The sequence below is a fragment of the Mauremys mutica genome, chromosome 14, assembly GCF_020497125.1.
Source record: "Mauremys mutica isolate MM-2020 ecotype Southern chromosome 14, ASM2049712v1, whole genome shotgun sequence".
In the NCBI taxonomy this organism is placed as follows: Eukaryota; Metazoa; Chordata; order Testudines; family Geoemydidae; genus Mauremys; species Mauremys mutica.
This window is the reverse complement of record NC_059085.1, coordinates 29,664,217-29,688,801: the sequence shown is the minus strand read 5'-3', so window position 1 is coordinate 29,688,801 and position 24,585 is coordinate 29,664,217. Positions and strand designations below refer to the sequence as shown.

The window sequence follows — 24,585 nt, the reverse complement described above, 5'->3', positions numbered from 1 at the left end:
CTGGGGAATAGAAAAGAGCAGTGTCATCTCTGCTGCAGCATCCTTTTGCCTCATAACCATGAAGAACCTGCTCTGTACAAGGACCACATGGAGAGTGGAAAGTTGTGCTGGGGGCAGGAGGAAGAGGGGCTGTTTGAGTGTATGTGTGAGTGAGCACAGGTGTGGGGTGTCTGACAAGGCAAAGGAGAGCCAGCTGTGCCAGACTGGGGTTCCCATACCATCCCTTTCATGGCAACCTTAGTCCTCTCATGCTGTCTTCCATTCTCACCCCAGAAGGAAAGATCTCAGGGAAATGCCACAAAGTCAAACTCACAGAAGTATGCTGAGCCCTGTGTCTCCATCTGCACATGTTTCTGCAAGAGGGTTCAATATGATTCCTAATTTGCTTGTAATTTAGTGTAATGATGAACCCTAAGAGAACTACTGATTTGGATAAACTAACCACAATACTAAATTGTTTTAAAATTTCAAGAAAACATAGGTTTAACCACAAAGGAAGAGCATTTTTGCCTCCCTTTACTTGTTTCAATTACTAAAACAAGATGTTACCATGAGAAATAGCTTGCCAAGATCCTAATGCAGCAATTGGTTGAAAAATTAAAAGGTGAACAAATTGAGGCCCTATTTAAAAATAAAATGCTGTTGTTTACATAAGAAGATGAATGAAGTTGCTTACCTAATTTGCAGATGTTTGCATGGGCCAATCCAATGTATTAATGCAAAAATGCCACTTTTTCATCTAACTAGGTATTTGCACACACACACAGTTAATCTGTGACTACAACATTGGTAATCATGTAAATAAATTAAGCATGTATCTGCACACACAGTTTTACATGCGCAATTGTATGCATACAGTTTTGAAAATCAATTCTGTAACACAACCTATTAGCATCCTTGCCATTTGGAATATTATGGCACTGTATCATCTGCCTCTCTGCAATTTATGTTTGTAAATAATTGTGAAACTTAAAGATGAACAGATAATGAAAACACTGCACAATGATAATTTGCTTGAACATTCAAGTATTGATTGCTCCTACCAGGATCAGTAGCTGGTGAATAATGGCAGCTTTTTCAGATATTATGAAGGCAGTGTGAAAGACATTACAGAGAGCACATCTTTCACTGATGATATCCATTTCATATGAACTGGAGTAGTAAAAATGCCATATTATGCCAGATTCATCAGAGGAAACGGGGCCATAACTAATGTAGTCAGCAATCATTGTGGCAAGTATCATCAATTAATGTATTATGCGTCCTTTGTCACTTGATGTTTCAGCCACAGTAACTTTCTAGGCTTGGTTGGTATTTGTTTCTGTTTTGTAAATGAGTTTCTGGGTAATCTAACACTTGACAAAGTAGAACATTAGGAATAAACATACATTCATTAGAGATACCCTAATCTTCCTTAACAGATTTTGTTTATCCTGTACTAACACAAAAGATGAATGGAGGCAAAGATCTTATTTTGAGCCCAATCTTGCAATGTGTTAAATCAGTAGGAGCAGAGAATTGCTCAGCACCTCAAGTAAGTTTTCAGTGCCTTGCAAGTTCAGATTTATTGTCAGCAAAGTCACTATCTGTACCCATCATGGATATTGCCTTTCTTGACCCTGCCCTTAAATCTGGTGTTTTATGAGATTATGAGATAGCCTCTGGGTTGGCTGAATCTGTGAACTCATCCCCAGAAGAGGATGTTTGTATCAGAAAGAATGAAACAGTAAATAAAAAAAATACTAATTTACAGAATCCACCCAAAAATGAGAAATGTTCTTTATTTCTTGCATTCTATGCCATATCAGTGCATTAATGAACAGAGAGAAGATCTAAAGTTATATTCCTTGACCCATGTAATATCCAGTTGGACCCCAGAAAAGCCAGTTTTCAAAAGACACTGTAATAAATCTCTATACAAAGCATAAACATTTATGCATGTGTGTTCAGTCCTATGCTATGTGGTGAACAACTGATAACATTTGATAGCACAGATCTCCAAATGATGCCAGCACATCTGGCTATCTGAGAGGACAGAAGTTCAAACAGAACTGTATATCTGCATCATATTCACTAGGGCACAGATTATGACACCCTTATTCACAGTGAGCAGTAAAATTATTCTGAATGCATTTCCAGTCACTTCAGTGAGACAGCCTATGGAAGAAAGCTCTCGTGACCCCATGTTAGAGTAGAAAGAAATTTTAGGACTCCCCTTATGGAGTAGCCATCAAGCAAGGGAGGGTTCGTGACCCCCTGAAACTGTTTGTGACACCCCAAGTTAAGAGCGAGTGGTGTAAGAAACCATTTGACATGAATAAAGAATTTATAACCTGTTCCTAAAAGAGGTTTTAATGTTTTGTTCCAAGTTAAGGACTGTGTGTGCCTTTAATAAAAACTGGCAATTACATCACCAACTATCCATCCAAGAAAGCATTTTCCTACACAGCTGGATTTACAATGTACTGCAGAGTTCATGGATCTGTAAATTCTGATAAATACCTGTTTGGCCACCACATCTATTTAATGCTGTGTATACCACATCTGCTTGAAGGCCAGAGGATGCTTGTGAGTTTATATGCTACTACTTTGTTCCTCTCTCTTTTAAGCAGAGCCAGAAAGTGCTGCTGGTTTCTTAATTAAAATGGTGCTTAATGTGTTTTTTTTTCCTGGCGATACTGTGCAGTGTTTCAGTGCCCATTATGATACGGTGAGTTCATGCTGCCAGTAAAGTGAAGCTGCTTTTAGTAAAAGCGAGTGGACTATTTTTATTCAGTTGAACAATCAAACCAGTCATTACAGTGCTCTCACAGGTAACCCTTTTGTAGTTGAAGATTTGTAAGTGCACATTCTCCTAAGCATTCATTTGGCTCGTGTTCTGGAATATGCATGTGCCCTAAGGCACAGATTCTGGATTCCTAAACTGGGGCCTATTAAATAGACTTTATACAGGAGTTCTATAGATAATTTTATGGCAGAAGGCTCAATTATAGCCCCTAGACTCAGCTCTTGTTTCTGGGTTTTGATTAATGGATCTTGGTAATTACAGATCTAGTGGCCATACATCTTCCAACAACCAATCATTCCTGTCCACCCTGCCACAAAGGCAACCACCATACAGAACTGCATTTCCACTGCATTTAGGGTTTTCTGTGGGTCCAGTGCTCCTGGAAGGATGATTTCTTAAGACCGTAAATACGTGATATGCTAAGCAGTGGATTTCCCAATCTCCTGCAAGGAGTCACAGGGAGATCAGAGTCACAAAAAGTTGCCACCAGCATCGCTGAGAGAATAGACCCCATTGTATTTTGTTGAGGTGTAGAGTGTCCATATTTCCCAAAGAGAAAACAGGACACAGCACAGGACTGGCCTGAACTGCTCGCCCAAGCCCTGCGCGAGGCTGGCAGCGCTGCTCGCCCCCGGCATGTTCCTCCACACCCCACTTTGACAAAAGTGCACATTTGTCCCATTTGCTCTTGCCAACTGATGAAGTTAGGACAGCCGGGATAGGGCTTTAAAAAAAAGGGACTGTTCTGGTCAAAACAGGACATATGGTCACCCGACTGAGATGGAGACATACTGAATTTTATTTTTGCCTTTTACTCCTGAGGCTTTGCACCACTCTCATCAACGGTATCAGCAGGGATGAGTGCCCCTCAAAGAGCAGCGTTAGCTTGTTAACAACTCACACACTATATTTCTTGCATGTCACAGAAAAACAGTGTCTATTTCTCAGCTATATTTAGCTGGTGATAGTTTAATGGAATTTTTAAAATATAAGGGAGTTGACACTCCAGGGACCATATTTTTACCTGCTTCTAATTTAGGAATGTATCTTTGAAGCCTGAATTTGTTTGTGCATAAAAAGTTGAGTTGTTCTGCACACACCAAGCCAAGCTGTACATGCAAGTATCTAATTTGCTTGCATAAATATCCATTTACCTATGTGCATACATGTGTGTGCACACTTCATGTACAAATTTAAAGACCATCTTGACCCAGCTGTAAATCTAGTTCAACAGGAATCTTTCACACAGTTCTAGAACTGAAGCACCTTCTGAATTGCCCTGTGTTACAGGACTCCTTAGAAAGAGGCTATGTTTAGTTAATTTGAATAGGTGTACTTTATTGTTCAAGATAAGTGGATCTGTTGACCTCTTTAAGGATGTAATGAGTTCTCCACAGTTAAACCCGGGACTATGTTTACCTGAATAATATTTTATCCTTCTATTCAGGAATCTCCAAGCACTTTCTAGGTGTTCATTAACCTCATGACACCCTAGGGAATAGTTTGGTTTTATTAGCCCCATTTTCCACAGGAAATAGCTGAGATAAAGAGGTGTTATGTGACTTGCCCAAAGGTTTTCTGTTAGTGAGGGAGCTAGGGGCATACAAGCCAGACCATCTGAACACCAGATCAAAACCCAAAAAGGTCCTTCTTCCCTAGGTGAAATATTGTTGAATTACTTGCATATGTATGAAATGACTACCATGGGGTACCATTAGATCAAAAACTGACCTTTAACATTAGACTAAACCATAAACGTGTCTCTTTGATGTGCATAACACCAGGGAGAAGGGTAGAGAGCTGCATGTTATTTCTCTCTCTTTGTTGTTGCAAGCAGTATCATTTAAACACCTCTTATTTATGTCTTCTCATTAGATTCATCCCTGCACTGCATGTTAATTTCTTTTTCATTAAACAATGTCCTGTTTTGTTCAAAATGCCCTATAGGGTTGCAGTGTTCGGAAAATATTCTGTATTTCATTTCAGATTTTGTCAAGTGTGCTATGTGAGTACAGCTATAACAGGAGTTCAAACGCATATGGAACGTCATTCATTATGAAAGGATTATAAATCTTTTGTCCGTCCAAAGGTAATTAACTTCTCTTAGACAAAAATATTTAAATAGGACCAAATCTAAGAAACATGCTCACAAGGGAAGCTTCTATTTGCAGGCTTATTCTGTATTTTGCTTGATGGTCTCCATTATATTTTCTCTAACTCTAGTTCAGCAGCAGTGATGTCAGACCTGATCAGTACACATTGCCATTTCCTATTGCTTTTATAAAATGGCATAACTAAAAAACAATCCTGTTCTAGCGTCCACCTAACCTGGTTCAGGGAGGAGAAGTTTACAACCAGACCGGACTGGGGTCCAGCACCGTCAGCAGGTGGTGCTGCCAGTGCACTCTCCTCAGGGCATTCACAAATTCAGTCAGTCTCTCAGCCATCCCTGCACAAGTCCCCTCTTCAGCCATCATCACTTCCTATTTTGTGTCTCCCGACGGGAGAGTAAATCATAGACACTTCTCTGCAAACTGGACTCTCAGCAGATTTTGTGCCAATGGGGATCTCTGCAGTTGTCAACATAAATCCTACAGTGAAACCAGGCTTTAGATAGGAACACACACTCTATATGTGTGTACGATTTAGGAATTTCATTACTTTAAGAAATCTCTCTACTGTTCCTATAATACTGGATAGTCCATGCCTACATCCCGCTATCCATTGAGTTTGAGGCAGACTGAGCTTGTAAGATTAGCCCTGTGCAATAGCAAGTATCTGTGCCATCCCAAGAGAAACAATTCTTGTCCCTGCCTTCCCCTTGCTCCCAGGAGGAAGCAGCTTTCTGCAGCTCTTTACTGACTGCAGCTTACTTCCTTTATGAACTAGCTCAGCTCTGCTGGCCAGTGCATTCGGGGAAGAGGTGGAGCTAATGCTCTGCCCACTCCTAGGTCCCAGTCCTACAATCCTCTCATGGGTGGATGTATTGCATGCATAGAACCTGCTTCTCCTCTTCCTTTCCTGTCAAAAAAAAATAATCACACAGTGGGAAGAGCCCTAGAACAAGGGTGAAGTCAGGTTACTCTCCTGCAAGGCCGCATGAAGGCCACTTACCATCTAACCCTAAACTCAGTTGAAATCAAGCTGTTCTATTGTTACTAAGAAGGACGTACAGTAATTCAACAAATAAAAATCATGAGCCAGGACAGCTGGCTCTCAACATCACACCTTTCCCTAGTGGTGCACAAGGGCCTGTGGATACAGAAGTTAAATGGTCAAATATTATAAAGGATTCTTGGAGGGTGGGGGGAGAAGCCACAGAGGGATTCAGACAGGGCAGGGGATGTCACTCTGAAGCGAGACTCTGTAACTGAAAAGAACTTGTCCCGTGTTCCATTCAAGGAGTTATTTTTACCCCACATGCCAAGTGTATATGGAATGATATTTTGCTCCTGGTAAGTCCAGCATTCCTGTTCACAATACAGAACACTTTAAGGGCAGATTTCTTTCCAGTCCTGAAATTATTCACAGTCATCATCATTTCAATTTCTGCAGGAGACCTTAAAGTGTCCTTAATGGCAAACCCATGTGAGTTTCAGTATTACTGAAATTCCTGCAGCTCTCTCAACGAAAGTCAAGGTACTAATGATACAAAAGCTGAATGAATGAAATAAATTCCTAAGTTTTCATAGCATTAGGAGAAGGCTGACCTATTCTACTCCTGTTTTATGCCAGGTATGCAGTCGGATGTTGGCCTGGCTCTCTCATGCTTGTGAGGTAGTAAATGGTGGGACCATTAAGCGTCATACTGTTGATTTATTGCTCTCTGTTACCAATAATAATGACTCACATGACAGTACATAGTTTCAAAAGTCATTTTAATCAGAGCATAAGTTTCAAATCTCAGAGCTGGAAATAAAAAAGATTCACTGTCGTGAGAGAGAAAGATGTGTAGATTCAGCCACTTGCTAATGAGCTTCTGTCTGCTCTTAGCTGCTTACACAATCAACTAGCATAATATTTCTACTGCTACTAAATTTTCTGTTAAGTAGTAAGGAATTAAAAGGTAGAAATGTCAATCAAATCTTCATGATCTCCCCCTCATTGCTTGTCACCCTTAAACACCAGGGGGTTGGGAGTAATGAGGGGGTGAGACTTTTCCTGTATGAGGGGAAGGCACAAGGCAGCAGCAACCCAAGAGAAGCCCAGGGAAGAAACTGTGACTCAGGAGTTGTCATGTGGACACTTCTCCCCTGGACACAGGCTTGAGGGCACCAAGCTCATTAAACATAGGCCACCAATAGTATTGTCAGCGCTCGTGATTTTATTGCAAGTCTTACAATATTTGATGTTTTTCTAATAGCCACATTTCGTGGAATCATACTGATAGGAGAGAATTTCAGCTTTTAATAAAATAAGTTTTCTACCCCTCATATTTGCAGAAAGAAGCTGAAAAATGTGAACCTAAATGTCTCAAACAACAGAAGGCAAGTAAAACAATCCAAAAATATTTTTAAAGCTCATCATTTTGAAGCCAATAATATGATTTTGGAGGGGGAGGCTAAACCCCTGGTTTTTTCAATGCATGGGGCTAGCAATAATGCACTAGCAAGCCAACAGCTGGTAACTACTGGGCACTACTAGGGCTGGTTGGGAATTTTGAGAAATTTTTTTTTAAATGAAAAATGCAATGTCTGCAAAATCAGAATTTTACATGTGAAAATTTAGATTTTGCAGAAATTTTTCAATAGGAATTGGGCTCCCTGGCTGGCCTACATTTCCCATGATACATCGCTGTCTCTCCTCTGGCTGAACCACCATGCTGCAGTCAAGCCAGTGAGCCCAGCACACCAAGGAAAATGAGGGCATAAGGCACCTGAACTACAGTGCCCACAAGGCACCACAGCAACAGAGAAACACAATTCAATGTTGAATCAAGATGAAACTTTTAGTTTCAACATTTAAAAAAAAAAAATCAACATTTTTCCAGAACTTTCCTTCCCCTCCAAAACCCCCTACGCTATTTTGTTTTTTTTAGGGCTGAATCAGGATGAAAACAAAATGTCAAAATAGCAATTTCCCATGGGATAGAGAGTCCAATTTTTGACAAGCTCTGGGCTGGATTTAATCTGGTGATGCTGATTTATTTTAACTGGTTAACAGACTGATATAACATAACATCTTACCTATTTCTAAGCCCTAATATTGTTTATGGAAAGAAGAAATAATAGGCTGAAGTCCTGTTTATAAAACTACATTAGCTCAAAATTGTTTGAGTAGGAGAAAAGGGAGAAAAATATATATTCACCATAAGGTGAGCTGCTTTACCTCTAGAGTGATTTGTTTCACTATAATGGTATTTATCATGTTGATAAAAGAGGCCATGGCTCTGAAAATTGGAAGATTTTTCCTGTTAATTTGAAACAGCACCTATACATGCTGATGTGACATCAACATAATACCTTAAAGCCAGGGGATCTGAAAAGATTTATTTTCTGAGCCCTTATATGCAGCTGCAGTCTCTGCTTCTGACATTCTCAATTTGCAGGCTGCTGGTGATCCAATCTTATTCATTCTGGCTCTATAATAAGGATGTCAATGCAAGAAGAGAAAAGTCATTATCTGATAGCTAGCAGACATGATAAAAAAGGCAGCATTAGATATCTCAGAGGGTGGACCACCTTTGTGGTGTTGGATGAGCTTCTCAAGGACACTGGTAGCTTTTGTACCTGCAAGTATGCAGCAAATTCACTTACAGCTATCTGTACTGAGTGCATCTGATAAACCTATAATGCCCCTAATACTCACAGTTGCGTGTTTTGAATGAGATATTGATTTGTTGGTTACTACACAGTGGCAAAGTTTTAATTATAATTAGAACAGATGAACAAAGATGTGGCAAAAAGGTGGTGGTTCTATTTTGGAGCAGGTTTATTTTAAATGTAGGGGTTCTGTCCAGTTCATGGCTATGGTTCACGTTTGGATTATACAGTGCTGAAATCTCTCCTCAAATAAAGCAGAACTCTTGTGCAAACAGCTGCCTTTTTAAGAAGTGATTTTTACTACAGCCTATCCCAAATTTAAAAATAATAAACATGCCTCAGAGCTGGAAGGAGTGCAATTTAATGTCCTAGTTGTAGTCCACCACTAGTAAAGAGCCTGGAACTGCAGTACAGTCATTGTAAGAATATTGTTTAGGGTGCTCAAAACCTAAGATGAAGCGTGTAGGTAGATGAGACATAAGGGGATTTTCAAAAAGGACCCTAATACTGTTGACTATTAATGAGTGTTGGATGCTTAACTCCCGTTTGCTCCTTTAAGAATGTCAGCCTATCCTCTTTGGAGGTGGGCATTTTCCCTTTTAGCTAACATAGCTTGCACCCTTATGATTTTTCAAATTCCTTTTGTTCTCTTTCAGTGTCAGGGATTTCTCTTCAACTAATCATAACTGCGGTACCCAAGACTTGCACAAATGGACTCTGGTGTTCATATCAAATTAGTTTACATGAATGCACTATGGGAAAATCCTGTAAGACTCTTATTCTAAGAACTAAATGGCACTTGAAGGCAAAGATCTTATACTTGAACCTCCTGTTGATTTCTACATCACTCATGTGATTATGAAACAAACAAAGAGGAATACATAAAACTGATCAACAGTCAGGACAAATGGCAATCAGTGCATTAGGGGAGTTTGCTCATACTCAGCTATTGTGCGTTATTTCCCTCCCCTTCAGTCATGCCTCAAATATTATAAAGTATCTTGTTGGAATGTTGTTTACCATTAAAAACCTGATCCTATGGTCCTTTTGAGCACACAACTCCCACTCATACCAATGGGAATTTAGTGAAAGGCTGGACTCACTACTGGAGTGCCTCCTTGTGGCTGAGCATGGTGTAGTCTCGCTCTCCTCTGGTCCTCCAATGGCCTGCCTTTTCCTGTGACTCAGCCAAGGTCACAATTTATGTCCATTCCTTCTGGGATATTAAAATCCAGAAATAAAAGTAATATTATGAACTCAAAACCAGGGTCATCCAAGGAGTCTGCAGCAGGAGCCTGCCCTTCTATTTAGGGCTTGTCTTTATGCAGCCAGCCCTTTCAGTCAGTTTGCCTGGGCCCGGTCGTACCACACATTGGGAGGTTCATCTAGGCCGCAAGCTGTCTCACTCTTGGTTGAAACCCAGTTTCCACCAGCAAGACAAGCAGAGCTCTGCTCTCCTTCCCAGTCAGCCCCAAACTGAACTGAGTCTCCTCCTTTTAACTCCCCTCTCCACTCCTGATATATGCTACAGGTTTAGTGGGGTAGGGCCAATTGGGTCCACAGGCCCACATTAACCCCCTCCTTGCCAGTGTGCCCCATCATCACACAGGGCCCAAATAAGCTGATCCTCCTGTAAAGTCCTAGATGTGAGTACATGGGCCCTTCTAAAATAGCATATTAATTTGATCCCACTTTTACAAAAAAAATTAAAATATCAAGCTGAATCCTTGTCAGTTCAGGTGAGTGACCAGCCCAGAGCAAGTCCAGGCCCAACTGGAAGAATGGATCCACCCAGCGGGTGTGTTTGCGGCTGGTTTATATCAGGGTGTTTGTAGCATGAGTAGGTGATGGGTATGAGGCAGTGATGCTGGAGACACCAACGAGCCCAGCTCAGTCCATGATGGGATCTGAGACCATGGGCTCCAGTCACTACCCAAGTGGCTCTGAGGCAAAATTCCTGCAGCTGTAGGATGGGATTGGATTGGTCTGCAGCTCCCCCACAGAGGCCCAGCAGCACAGACCCAGTCATGCTTGGAGGCCGGATACAGAAGAGGCCACTAAGGGGAAGCCCCAGATGGACAGGGCCAAGTCTATTCATACTGCCTTCTAGTGGCAATTAGGAGTGGGAGAGGATTTGGAGGAATGATTTTACTTCTGAATGTTGAGATTATACTGGAATACTGCATCCAGTTCAGGTGTCCATATTTTTTAAAAGGACGTGGAAAAAATTGGAGAAGGTGCAAAAGAGCCACACAAAAAAATTTGAGGGATGGAGAAAATGCCTGACAGTGAGACAAAGAGCTCACTCTATTTAGCTTATCAAGAAGATTGAGATCTGATGTCTTCGGATCAAGACCTAGTCAAATACAAGTTATTGGGCTCAATCCACAGGTAACTGGGTGAAATTCTATGGCCTGCTTTATACAAAAAAAGAGGTCAGACTAGATGATCTAGTTGTCCATTCTGGCCTTAAAAAAAAAAATCTATTAATTATCTAGAGATACACATACACAATACAGGAAAATAAGTAAAGCTTGAAGCAGTCTGTGATGGTGCACCCCATAAGGCTTTATGGAAATATGCTTATATATATCATAACTGAAACATGTTTTATAGACTCAGACTCCAAGGTCAGAAGGGACCATTATGATCATCTAGTCTGACCTCCTGCACAAAGCAGTCCACAGAATCTTACCCATCCACTTCTATAACAAACCCCTAACCCATGTCTGAGTTATTGAAGTCTTCAAATTATGGTTTGAAGACCTCAAGCTGCAGAGAATCCTCCAGCAAGTGACCCGTGCCCCATGCTGCAGAGGAAGGCGAAAAACCTCCAGGGCCTCTGCCAATCTGCCCCAGAGGAAAATTCCTTCCCGACCCCAAATATGGTGATCAGTTAAACCCGGAGCATGTGGGCAAGACTCACCTGCCAGCACCCAGGAAAGAATTTTATGCTACATATGCCTTGTAACATCTCTCTGTAAAGGTTATGATCTACTGAATCTATTCATCATATTTGTATGCATGTGTCATTGTTGTATTCAAAGTTATGAATATTGGCTGTGTACTTGCTTGATTTCTAAGTAGCCTTAGTAAAGCATTTGGTCAGCTTCCTGAGAAAGGAATGTGCAAAGTAAGTGCCCAGTCAAGAAACACTTAAAGGACAATGAATCTTGGAAGGCTCCAATCCACATAAGGAGTCTACCTGAGGACATTCAGGGTAGCATGTAAACAATGACTGCTGCCTGTAAAAACTGAGTCATGCATGGGCATGTGACTTGCCCATGTGACTCCAAAATGCCATCTTGGAGCTGGACTTTGCATAGGAGAAGGTCTCCACCCACAAGAGAAAGTCTATTTAAACCCCTGGGAGGCCCCTCCATTTTGTCTTCAGCTGGCTCAAGAGATAGGTACCCTTGGGGGTGAAGAGGCTGAGAGAAATTGGAACAAAAGGACAGTAACTACAGGGGGTGTGAATGATTGCTGGACCCAGACTAGAAGGAGATTAGTCTGTAAAAGGTAGCTTGCTGGAACACCTCTGAGGGTGAGGTTATCTATCTGTATTCAGTTTTCTTACTGTATCAGACAGACTTGCGTGTTCCTTTTATTTTTCTTGGTAATTCACTTTGTTCTGTCTGTCACTACTTGGAACCACTTAAATCCTACTTTCTGTATTTAATAAAATCACTTTTTAGTTATTAACCCAGAGTAGGTGTTAATACAGTGTGTGTGTGGGGGGGGCAAACAGCTGTGCATTTCTCTCTATCAGTGTTATAGAGGGTGAACAATTTTTGAGTTTACCCTATATAAGCATTATACAGAGTAAAATGGATTTATTTGGGGTTTGGACCCCATTGGAAGTTGGGCATCTGAGTGTTAAAGACAGGAACACTTCTTAAGTTGCTTTCAGTTAAGTCTGCAGCTTTGGGGCACATGGTTCAGACCCTGGGTCTGTGTTGGAGCAGACTGGTGTGTCTGGCTCAGCAAGACAGGGTGCTGGGATCCCATGCTGGCAGGGAAAGCAGGAGCAGAGGTAGTTTTGGCACATCAGTTGGTAGTTCCTAAGGTGGTTTCTATGATCCAACCCATCACAGAGTCTATGTACAGTAATTGTTGAGTGTGGGTTATAAGCTTAAGAAACAGATGGCCTTTCAGCTGTTTCATTTTAAAGGTACCTGTGTGTGAAAGAGGTTAGATCAGCTCTTAGACATCCTGAGCTGGGAATTCCTATTCCCAAACTATTTTCTGACACTTATTAAGCTGATTTATACTGGACAATTTCCAGATGATTCTATTTTTCCACCAATTTACTCAGCTTTGCTGGCAGATGAGTACAAAAGCATAGGGACCAGCCGAAGTAAATATGCCTGTCTATGGAAGGAGCCTTCAGGTCACAAGTTCACAGGATCAGAGATTTCTTTTATTCCTTCTTTAGATATTGGGTATCTTGAGACAGTAGGTATCTGCCTTGTATGTGTTAAGATTAATACATAGGATTATTGTGTTGCATGCTGCTCCTACAGCAGAATTAGTAGTTTTTTAAACTGCAGATGAACTGTATATTGAGGCATTGTTATTCACACCACCATAGCCATGTCACTGCTAGTGACAAGTAAATCTCAAAGTTCAAGGGTTGTCTGGTTAAGCATCCAAATGTTGCCAAACTTACAACGGCACCACCTATCAGTCTCACACTACAAAACCCCCTGCTTTAACCAGATCTGCAAGACCTTTTCTCTCATTTCCCCCCCACTGATTAGCAGATCTTCCTCCCTCCAGATTCCCACAATAGCTGGTACCTCCCCATGAAATCCTCCTTCTCTGCTTCCAAACCCCTCTTGTACTCCCCACCTTTGACCTCTCACACGGAGGCTGCACTAGATGACCTCGAGGTCCCTTGCATTTCTATGATCAAGCACACTCAGTAGACTGGCATACGCCAGACAGTATTGTTTGTCCATTGCCCAACCAGGAGGGGAGAGTCTTGGCAGGAGAAAGCATTGGTCAGTGGGATTGGGGAGGTACCTTTATGTTATTTAGCAGCAAGGGCCTGGGAAAAGCTGCCCGTGGGCATAAAATTCAGGCCTAATTTTCTCCATGTCCTGTTATTAAAATAAAACACAAGTGGTTTTAAGGTCCAGTTAATATCACTATCAGGTTATTTATTACTGAGCAGCACTCCAAGCGTCCCTTAGTAGAAATGTGCATGCAGAAAACTCAAACATTCACTCTGATCTGAAACGTAGGAAAGACTGAATATAAAAACTAAAGTTTCTTTCTGCTTTATGAATGGCAAAAGTAGTGTTGCACCTTTTAGGCAACTTATGAGCCCTTTAATTCAGTGGTTCTCAAAACTAGGGCCGCCACTTGTTCAGGAAAAGCCCCTGGCGGGCTGGGACAGTTCGTTTACCTGCCGCGTCTGCAGGTTCAGCCAATCATGGCTCTCACTGGCCACAGTTCGCCACTCTAGGCCAATGGGGGCTGCAGGAAGCGGTGTGGGCTGAGGTACTTGCTGGCCGCCCTTCCTGCGGCCCCCATTGGCCTGAAGCAGCGAACCGCGGCCAGTGGGAGCCACACATCGGCCGGACCTGCGGATGCAGCAGGTAAACAAACCAGCCTGGCCCACCAGGGGCTTTCTGTGAACAAGCGGCAGCCCTAGTTTGAGAACCACTGTTCTAATAGAACCATCATACGTGACTCCAAAATATCATGAAAATATTTTAAATGCTTTCACTACAATTCGAGATCTGAAAGATTACTAAGAAAGTTTGTCTTTTAAATTGCCAGCTCAGTTTAAAAACCTCTGCTTGAATACAAAAATGCACCCCAGAGCTCCATTTTGGATTTTAAATTCAACTAGCAACCTGTTCCGGCACACAAGTGAAACAATGGGCCAACTATAGTCATAAATCAAATATAAGCCTGTCTGGATTTACACTTAGTATAGCAGAGGGCCCATGGATTCTGCTGGCCAGGAGACCTCTTGGCATGTCTGGCTTTATGGACAAGGCCAGTCTCTTTCTTTCTGATCCAAGGTGTAATGTCTTGGAAATCAGACATTTTTCCCCAAGATCTAGCCCTGATATGGCCATTGCATGAATGAGTTAAATCATATCACTTCACCTGCGACAGTGCTACTTGGCACACAGCCAGTTCACTGCAGTTTGAAGCGTTTGAGAGATTTTTGTAATGCACCTACTCTGCTTATTTTGTGGTTTCCTGCATGGAAGCCATAGGAATAAACAGCATGATAGCAGTCTGATAGCTGCGGTAGCCAGAGGTTTATTTCACAGTCCAGCAGAAAGCATAGAATCCAATTGGTCACTCTTGACCGAACTAAATCATCACTGAACAAGAACTACTCATAAAGCAGGAGCAAAAAATCTTTATCAGTTCTGCTAATTTGCCTTATCTATCATTTCTTCTTTACCATCTGTCAGTCTTCTCCCCTTGATTAAAAGGCTGCATATTCAGGAGTCTGTCTCATCATTCCTAAAAAAAGTAATTCATCCTAGCTAGAGAAAATGAGGCTCTTGAAATTTACTTTGAATAGTTTACACATGATGCACCTTATTGTGTTAAATATGGCACCTACTTACATTGTTTATACAATATGCCACTGTACATGCCACCCAGGTTCAGTCCTATAGGGCTTTATTCAATATATTTAAAGCTCACTGAAAGTGCTGGATATATAGTCCTAGTGGATGAACTTTTCTATTAATCCACAAACCAAATTCAGCATAGGCAGTGTCAATGCAGTATTGTCTTAATATGCTTTATCTCTAGGATAAGAGATTTGCGTTCCATGATCAGTCAGTCCTTTACCTTCTTAACTGACACTGGCAACAATTGTGGTAGTCGTGGTTTCTGTGATGTGCTCATTACTTTTTCAGGAGCTTTTCCCCCCCAGTCACGCCACACAAGAAAGACGACATTCTAGCTATCCCAGTAAAGCAAGATCCACTGTTGCCTACATTCCTGGCCCCATTCCTGCCTTAGTTGTTCCACTGGGAAGAAATGCCAAGGAGGCCAGCAGGAAGAGCTCACCTCTGTATGCCAGCCTGCAAAGGCAGAGGCGGCCAAGGAACAAGTCTCTAGAAAGTGACTGGCCTAACCCTTCCAGCTGGCCCAGTTTGACAGAAAGTGTGATGTCACTGCCCTCTTGGGTGCGGAACTGACAACAGGGCAGAGGCCACTGGCAGTAAGAGGATTCCTGCACAGCAGGGAAAGGCCACATTTTTGCCTAATTTTGAACAGAGGACTTCTTGCATGTTAGGCAAACATGATAACCACAACACTACATAAATCTTGACCAGCTACTCTCCCTTTCTCTTCATTGTCTATCCACTTGGCAACCAACTCATTGCCTATAGGGTTGGCTAGATCTTCTTTTAAGGTTCCAGGTAAAACAAAGAACATTATGCCCTTCAGCACAAATTCCGGATACACGTTACTCTAAAGTGGACATGTATTCAGGAAATAATTTCAATATGGCCTCCATTCTGCCCCAATGACAATACAAACTGCAAAAAGGTAGAACTGTAAGAAGGGGAAAGCCAGTTTAAGCCCTGTTAAAGGACTATATCCTGTGAGGTGCTGAGCAGCCTCAACATCCACTGAAGCCTTTGGAAGTAAGCGTCCAGTACCAGGGCCGGATCTTTTCTGCTGCCCCCCCAAGCGGCGCAAAAAAAGGAGCAGCGGCACTTCGGCGGCAGCTCAGTCACGCCGCTTCTTCTGCGGCAGTTCGGCAGCGGGTCCTCCCTCTCTTCCTCTTCGGTGGCAATTTGGCGGCAGCTCAAAGAGGGAGAGAGAGAATGAGGGACCCACCGCCGAATTCCTGCCGAGGACCTGGACATGCCGCCCCTTTGAATTGGCTGCCCCAAGCACCTGCTTCCTATGCTGGTGCCTGGAGCCGGCCCTGTCATTACTATGCTAGAGATGCGTGTACCAGGTTAGGATCAGATTCTAAGTGACCCAGAATAGCTCTATTTCTTTCCCTCAGGTAAACTGGAACACTGTAAAAAGGTTTCTCTTCAAAAGAGAGGTTCATGGTAGGGGAAAATGGCACCACGTGATAAAGTTTGCAGAAGAGTTGCAGCTCCCCCAGCAGAATGGAGTGGTGTGTCGTGTGTATTATAAACACAGTCTGTTAGGAGTGGTGCAAGGGCTCTGTAAAATTCTGTGCTGAGGTATTAGAGAGGTTTTGCAGACAGATGTTGCTGCCTAGAATCTAGAATAGGCAATTTTCCACCAATACTCATTCTAAAATGAGCTTCACCAAATCTGCCACAGTTGTACTCATTTCAGGTTTGTTTTCTGGGGATCTGAAGGAGGCTGAGCTTTGCTAGCACACAAAAAAAAAAAAAAAAAAAAAGAAGTCCAGTTCAAATGCTTGAATGTTCAGATTGTGTATTTTGCTGTGCAATAGGCTTGGTCTCCCACAATACGTGAGGGAGCCCTGTACTCACCATGTCAGCAGCCTCCCACACCCAGGTAGTTGTCAGCACAGGCCAGGTGTGGGAGATTCAGCCCTTGGTCTGAGTCCATAGGAATCGAACCCTCCCGGGACTATCAAAGGCCCCTCCCAAGCACCAAATAAAGAAAAGAAAAGCAGAAGCTGGCAGCAAGCCTCTGTCTTTGAAGGGGATCTGACTACTTGTAGTCCAGTTCAACACCCTCATGAGAATCACTCCTAGCAAGTGCATTAAAGTAACTGTTGGGTGTGGCCCACCTTCCCTCCAGGGGGCTCAGACAGGCAGTGCTCAGGGGAAACAGTCCCAGCCCCTCTTTGGGAGCTGAGATTTGAAGGTGTGTTCCGTTCCTCAGCCAGCTGCTAACTGAGCCAAGTTTCCCCTGTTAGGCCTTTCGTGTAGGCTCAGCATGCTTGCACATGACACAAGGTAGGGCTGCTTGAGCCCAGAGCCAACCCTTGACTGGCCAGTATGGAGTTTGCACATTTTGGCTATTATAGCCTGTGATGGGATGTGCAATTTGCCCCATTACCAAATAGAAGCAATTTCATGTGATTTATGTAACCAACAAGGTGCAAATTTTGAAGGACTAATATGGAATATTCACAATGAAGTATTTACAAGCTACAGACCTACAACTGGATGAAAATATTTGCAAACAATTTAGCATAATGGAATAATTAGGAACTCTGTTACAGATATTTGTGGGCTCTATGCAAGTATCCATATTCCTAATATTTATGAGAGTGGAAGTTATTTTGCCATGCATAAATATGCAAAGTTACCAACTGAGAGGAATTTGGGTAAGAGAAAAATATAAAAAGGTTGACGTTATTCTTTGCTCTGAGTAGTACGAATATATTTTGTTTTCAGAGATTGTTAATAGAAATTCTTAATTCTCAGAAATAAGGGGTCTCATTTTGTAACTCTTACTCTCTCGAGTGCTCCCATTGAACTCAGTGCTATTCAGGAAGTAAAGTCTAGAGGATTAGGCTCAGAATTTAAAATACTGTAAAAGGAGGAGATTATCAACTGCCTATTGTTTTAGAAGCTGGGCTAAGGGCAATTCATTCCTTTTAATAACAGTAATATTGTAATATATCATGTTTCTGCCAGAGACTGGTTTCAACTAGATTAATATGTATATAAAAAGGAGGAAGATTCATGAATATGAGTAACAGAAGGTAAAAAGATGAGCATTTAAACAGTATAGACATCTTCAAAGCTCTGAGGGAGTGCTAGATAAATGGGTTCTTTGTCTTACAAGAAGAAATGCTTCTTTGGGTACAAAAGGGGAATTTAAAGTTCAGAAGTGATTTCTTTTTCAACTCTCTGCTAATGAGATTTAAACTCCTATAAAAACAAAAATAGGGCCAGATTCTGATACCCTTACTCTAATTGACTTTAATGGGGATACTCATTGACAAAAGTGCTATGCAACATGAGTAAGGATATAAGAATCTGATCCATAGCTCGTATAGCTAAATAATGTCTAAAGGTTGTACAATGCCAACCATCCTTTACTTTGGTAAACACTCTCTTTACCAGTGAGGGCAGCTATTAATCTTATAGTAATTCTAGTAGCCATTTTTCTTTTTAAAAGAATCAAACCCTTGAGAGAGAGACCCCCCAAGACAGCTCAGACTTTTCCAGATCTATAGTTATTTAAAAAACACAAACACATCACAGTTTGTGGAATAGTCCTGCACCATAGTCAATAAATTGTACACCTAAATAATGAAAAACTGAACACCTTCAGTTACCCATTAGGGTAAGTGAAATATTTTGGTGAAAGGAAATTGCCAGTGCTTCTGATTTATTCTTAAACATTGACCAAACGAGCCACAGTATGTTGTTAGATTAGGCATAACGATGGTGGGATCCAACACCAAAATTAGAATGCTCTGTGAAGGCTGCATATTCTAATTTGGCTATTGTAATTATTGGAATAAATTCCACCTCCATAAAATTGGTCAGAACCCTCTCTCAGGAGGCATCTACTGATGCAGCATTTCCGTTACACGTAGAAATGTACAATTTTTCACTTGCAGTAATCATCTGAGCTTGTTTAGCTGATGAGAGAAAATTATGGGAGAGGAAGGAATAGAAGTTTTTGGATATTCAAAATAGTCCACTCTACCTATATTCTTAAACTATTGCAAATCCTTTAGGTCATGATCCTTCCAACGATCACAGCTAAGTACTCTGCATATTTTTTCCATATCCTTATCACAAGACTTTGTATTCCTATTTCCTTGTACTTTTTACTACTCTACTAATAGTGATTGATGTGTATATATTTACAATGAGGAGCCAGGTTTGTTTAAAAACTCATCCTGAGCACATAAAAGGGAATAGACTGTCACATAGGGATTTTCAAAATGGCTCATCGTAGTCAGTTTTGAAGTCTATGGTAAAAATCCCATTCAGATCAATGGGAGCAGTGGTAAGCCAACAATGAGTGCTTTTGAAAATCCCACCCATAAGCTTCTCCTGTGAAGTCCACAAAAGTTAACCCACATCATCCAAAATTCTGTAACCTACCCACTCCCAAAAAGAACAGTATTAACCTGGGACCTTTCTCTGGATCTCCCAGTAGGTTTCTAAGTAAACAAAAAGGGCGAAAGTAGTCTCTTAGGTCTAGGACATGTGTCAATCTCATTCAAATTCACTAGAGTTACTTCTGGTTTACACCAGCATAAATGAAAGAAGAATCTGTCCACTTCTTTCAGGGTCTGGAAAGAATCAGGCACATCGCTGGTGCTTAACCAGTAAATAATAATAGATCAAAGACTTGGCCATGAAGTTTAAATCTAATCTCACTCTGAATCCTGCACCAATTACAAATGAAAAAAATCAATCTGATGAAAAGCCTTTGACATATTCTTGTGGACTTGCCTAGCATTCAGTGAAATTCTAGCACAATTAATATGCTCTGTGCATTATGCCGTTTTTCAAATGTGAAACGACTTCAGAGGGCTGACATTTTTTACCACCAACCTGATGTATAATATCAATATTACCAGTGCCACACCTAATATGAAAGTATTAAGCTTGCCTTGTAAAACAATTGACTGATAAAACAAAGGCATCAAGGATGAGTTGCAAGTCTAACTCTCTCCTCACCGTCTCGTTCTATCGGAGAACATAGCTTTTATAAGATCTCTTAAATGCAGTTGATTATAGTAGGTTGCTTTTAGCCAAACTGACAGTAGAATCTCTGCTTTAGTAATGGCATATTCCTATCTGCTAATTGGTTAAAATAAATATTTGGAGGTCAATGTGCCAATGTCTGTGTGGTTTTAATTCTGTTCTGCTTCAAATGGCTGACAATCTACTTGGTAGTGTCTGTTGCCACATCAAGACTCAGTCTCATGTCATTATAGTGGGTACTACCTTAACACTTTCCTTTCATCTTTGAAAGCTTGCAGAACATTTGTGCACATCTGGCTGCATATACCTTGGCCTGATTGTCAGAGCGGGACTTTCCAGGATTCAGCCCTTGTGAAAATGCTTTTCCTTTTTGCTATTTAATCCTGCAAGAATTTAGGTACTGTGTATCAGGGGGGAAAAAGTCATTGCAATCCAGTGCCAGTGTAACCCACGCACCTTCTGGGTGTGGTGCTCTGTCCCATCTAGCGGCACCGAGACCACTTAGAGAGAGAGAGAGAGAGAGAGAAAATGAGTCTGCTCTACAGCCTTAGTTAATAGCCAGTTGGTTTTTAGCTCATACAGTAGAGCAGTGGTTCTTAACCTTTACTGCAGCCTGTACCCCTTTGGTTATCAAAGTATGTTCTCGCACCCCTTATCAAAAATCATTGAAGTAGGTCAGTTCTTTAGACCTAGATCTATCATATACCTCTTTCATTCTATAGTTATAATTCTATTTATTTTAATTTTGCAGTAAAATTAAGAATACATGAAAAGTTACACACTTAAGTTTACCAGCTCAGTGACTCTTCTGCTGTTGCTTTTGTTCAATGATGTTCAAGAAATGAGGAACTTTTTTTAAACAAACATGTCATCACTCACATTTAGGTGGTTTCTGGCCTTTGTTTTGATGTATAAGAGTGATGAAAATCCTATCTCACACAAGGATGTCTCGCACCCCCAGAAAGGGCATCTTGCACCCTCAGGGGTGCGTGCAGCCTAGGTTAATAACCACTGCAGTAAAGGCTCATGCACTAAGTTCCAGAGGCCCCAGGTTTGATCCCGCCCACCAATGACCAGAGTCTGTCAGCGTTACACCAGCTTGTTGGAAACGTTGCCAAGTACTGCTGGTTTAACAAAAAAGTTCCTGCTTTTTTAAACAATTTCAAAATAAAATTTTGAATCAAAACATTAACTTTTTTAACCAGTTGCAAATTGTGTGTGGCGGGGGGAGAAATCACTCATTAAAAAAAAAAAAGTTATACATCTTTGTTCTAGTGTAATGAATGTGCCAGATCTCACTTTATTCCACCTTAAAAGGTAACAGCAGGAAAGCTACATTGTAAAAAAAAAATAAATAAATAAATAAAAAAAATCAATCCCCATTTTCTGTGAGCTTCTTATCATTGCTAGCCTGTAAAGCTTTCATATAATCAGTAGCCTATGGAAATTACTAGAGGTGAGATCTCAATCTTCAGGAAAGTTTAGATGCAAATCTGGATCCAAACTTTGCAGCTAGCTCCTATCTTTACAATGAGCCTGTGGTTCAGAAACAGAAACATCCAAACTTTGCACTGTGCACCCATCTTCAGAAGTGATATTTACGAACTGGCTCCTAATACAACATCCACAACCTCAACTAAACCCAAATGCACGTTACATACCAAGAAAGTGTTGAGCCAAGAGTTTTCATTAGTGTAAAATTAGGATAGGATTAAACACACACACACACCAACTTGCATACCAAAAGTTTCATTATCCTAAAGAGCAAGACTTTGTAAGAGTGCTGTGAAGTTTTTTGGAAAGTGGTCTTAAATGCCCATGAAGATTCTCACAGTCAGCCAAGTGCTGCTAAAAATTAACAAAATACACTGCACATGAATTCCCAAGGGTTCCCCCCCACGCCCCCCAGTAAACGGAGTATCAAGCTTTAGCCACTGATAATACATGTCGGTGTGAAGCCATCACGTATGTACTGCTCCTCTTTGCAAGCTCAATGTGGCTGCAAGACACTAAGAATATCATACAGTAGCAAGAATTGGATAAATACTGCAGAAAGTTACCTGATAACATCCATTCCAATAAAAGTGAATATATACCTTTACGGGACTCACACAACATGTTTTATTTGCTCTTCAGGAATATTTGTAGGAGCAAAGTTTTGTTAGCAAGAATGACTACAGAAGGGCAATATGCCAGAAAGAGAATCGCCCATTGGTACACAGAAATGGTGCATACACAAATTCTAAGTGTGCATGTCAGCCTGTACCATTTTTGAAAGTTTGTCCCAATTGGTACACCTGCAAAAATGTAAGTTGCATTTTTGCAGCCAGAAAGCCCTGCATGGCCCCTCTTTCCCAGAGACTGCCTGATCCAAAACCCATTGCAGTCAACTAGAGTTTTTTCTGCCGATCAAGCCAACATGGGGTAAAAGACCATGAAAACAATCCCTGCTACAGCTAGCTTTAAAAGTTTGTCCCTGAAATTGACAGTTTTATTTTATGTTCCACTTCCCTCCACAGCTTTACTTAGTAAGGGACCCTATCAAGTCAAGCGCTATGTCTGTTATACAAGCCCCTCATTTCTAACACTTTCCATTTTTTGTGTAAGTAACGCAGCGCTTTGAATATCAACTCTATTCAACACACGCCCATCCACATGACACCAGTAGAAGCTCTAGGAGAACCCAAGGTTAAACTTCCGGTACAATCTCCCTAGATTGTCTCAGAATAAGATTTGCATTGAAAACACTTGCAGTTATTCTAACTCTTCAAATTTGTTGTTGTTTTATTCAACTTTTCTGTTGAATTATGTCTCTGGGTGTGCTGTTGGAGGTAAATAATCTAGAAATGGAGTTTGAAGATTCAGAGATTTTAATAACTTTTCCTATAGTCAGTGAGAAATCATTTTTTTAATTGAAAATCATAGTAGGAAGGGAACATTGTACAAGAGACAGAGCTTTCTCAAGGGGTAGCCAACACTGGGGAACAAACTCCTACAGGAACTAAAAATTACCACCTTACATGCAAGTACCACCTTGTCTTCTCTTACATAAACATATAGCAGAGTGCGCGCACACACACACGGAATGCCAGAAATGCATTTATTTACACTGCTTTCAAGGCCAAAGTCACACAGTAGTTTCAACATGAAATAAGAATGAAAGAAGCGCTCAGAAAATACACTGTGGGGGGGGAAACAAAAAGCAACTTCCCACACAACTATTTAGTAGAATTGTTCATGGTATTGGAAAGCTTTTGTTACTGCTAAAGACACGATAAACATAATACTTATATTCACCCAATATTGTTAGTCCTCACTTGACCTCTAGCCAGTTTGACTTCCCAGCCAAAAGCAAACCTGGGGTCTCAGTTCTGCAGCTTACACCAGGATGGTGGCTGATGTGTTTCAATGCTCTATACTTGTCCCTGTGCATCTTATAAATAGCCATATCATGAATTAGATCTGCTGAGATTGAGTGAGGCCCAGAGACACCAGGTTTCATATGGTCTAGGAAACAGTAGCTGCTTGGAGTGAAAGGAGAGTAGGACTAATTAGTCCATAAAGCTTAACATGCTGAAATCCAATTGTATGTAGGAATCCATGCAAAGTTTGTAAGTCTTCCAGGAGACTTTGTGGAGCTTTTAAAACACACAGGCACCTATGGAGAACTGGGTTAGGGAAGTTCACAGAAGTAAAGTTTATGTACATTGAACATTTTATTTGAATTATTTTCAGCATATAAATACCTGTGCTGGTGCCTATTATATAACATCTGCATAGACATGTTCATGGCTGAAATTTAGTTAATATACCTTATTTAAAAAAAAAAAAATAGGAAATTCCCAGGGAGGAAAAAAAATAGTTTTGGGTTGGGTTTTGCAATGTAATGTATTTATACTTCAGACATTTCATAGAATTTAAGGGCAAAAAGGGGCCATTATGACTGACTCTCGTCTGAACTCCAGCATAACAAAGATCACAGAATCATCCATTGCTTCTATCCTACTGCTCCTTATACATTTGTTTTAGAAACTGTATGAATGGTGAGGGTATTTGAATATTTATCTTCCTTTCACTATTCATTGCCATAGTTTAAATACTTAGATTTTCTTTAACTGTAAAGTTACTTTAACATTAAATTTAAAATATATGTATAAGTAATCACTATAATGTAACATTGTTTGTTAATGAGGTGGGTATTAATGTAGGACTTGTCTAGGTAATAGGGTCACTCTTCATAGCACATGTTCCTTGAAGCCATACAGAAGATTGGGCAGGAGAAGACAACCTGTGCTGTTAAATGGACATGCTTAATGACTAGATAATCAGGACTGCTAAGTTAGACAGACTCTAGCATAGAAGAGCCTGCAGAGATGTTGCAGTACAGGTGCACTACCATTAATTGCTG

The 24,585-nt window shown here is 41.0% G+C and overlaps 1 protein-coding gene across 2 annotated transcripts in view; it reads left to right on the top strand.

The window, feature by feature from the left end:
• LOC123349632 (protein BEAN1-like) overlaps positions 1–24,585 on the top strand; it is a 103,090-nt gene that overhangs the window by 45,981 nt on the left and 32,524 nt on the right. The window lies entirely within an intron of this gene.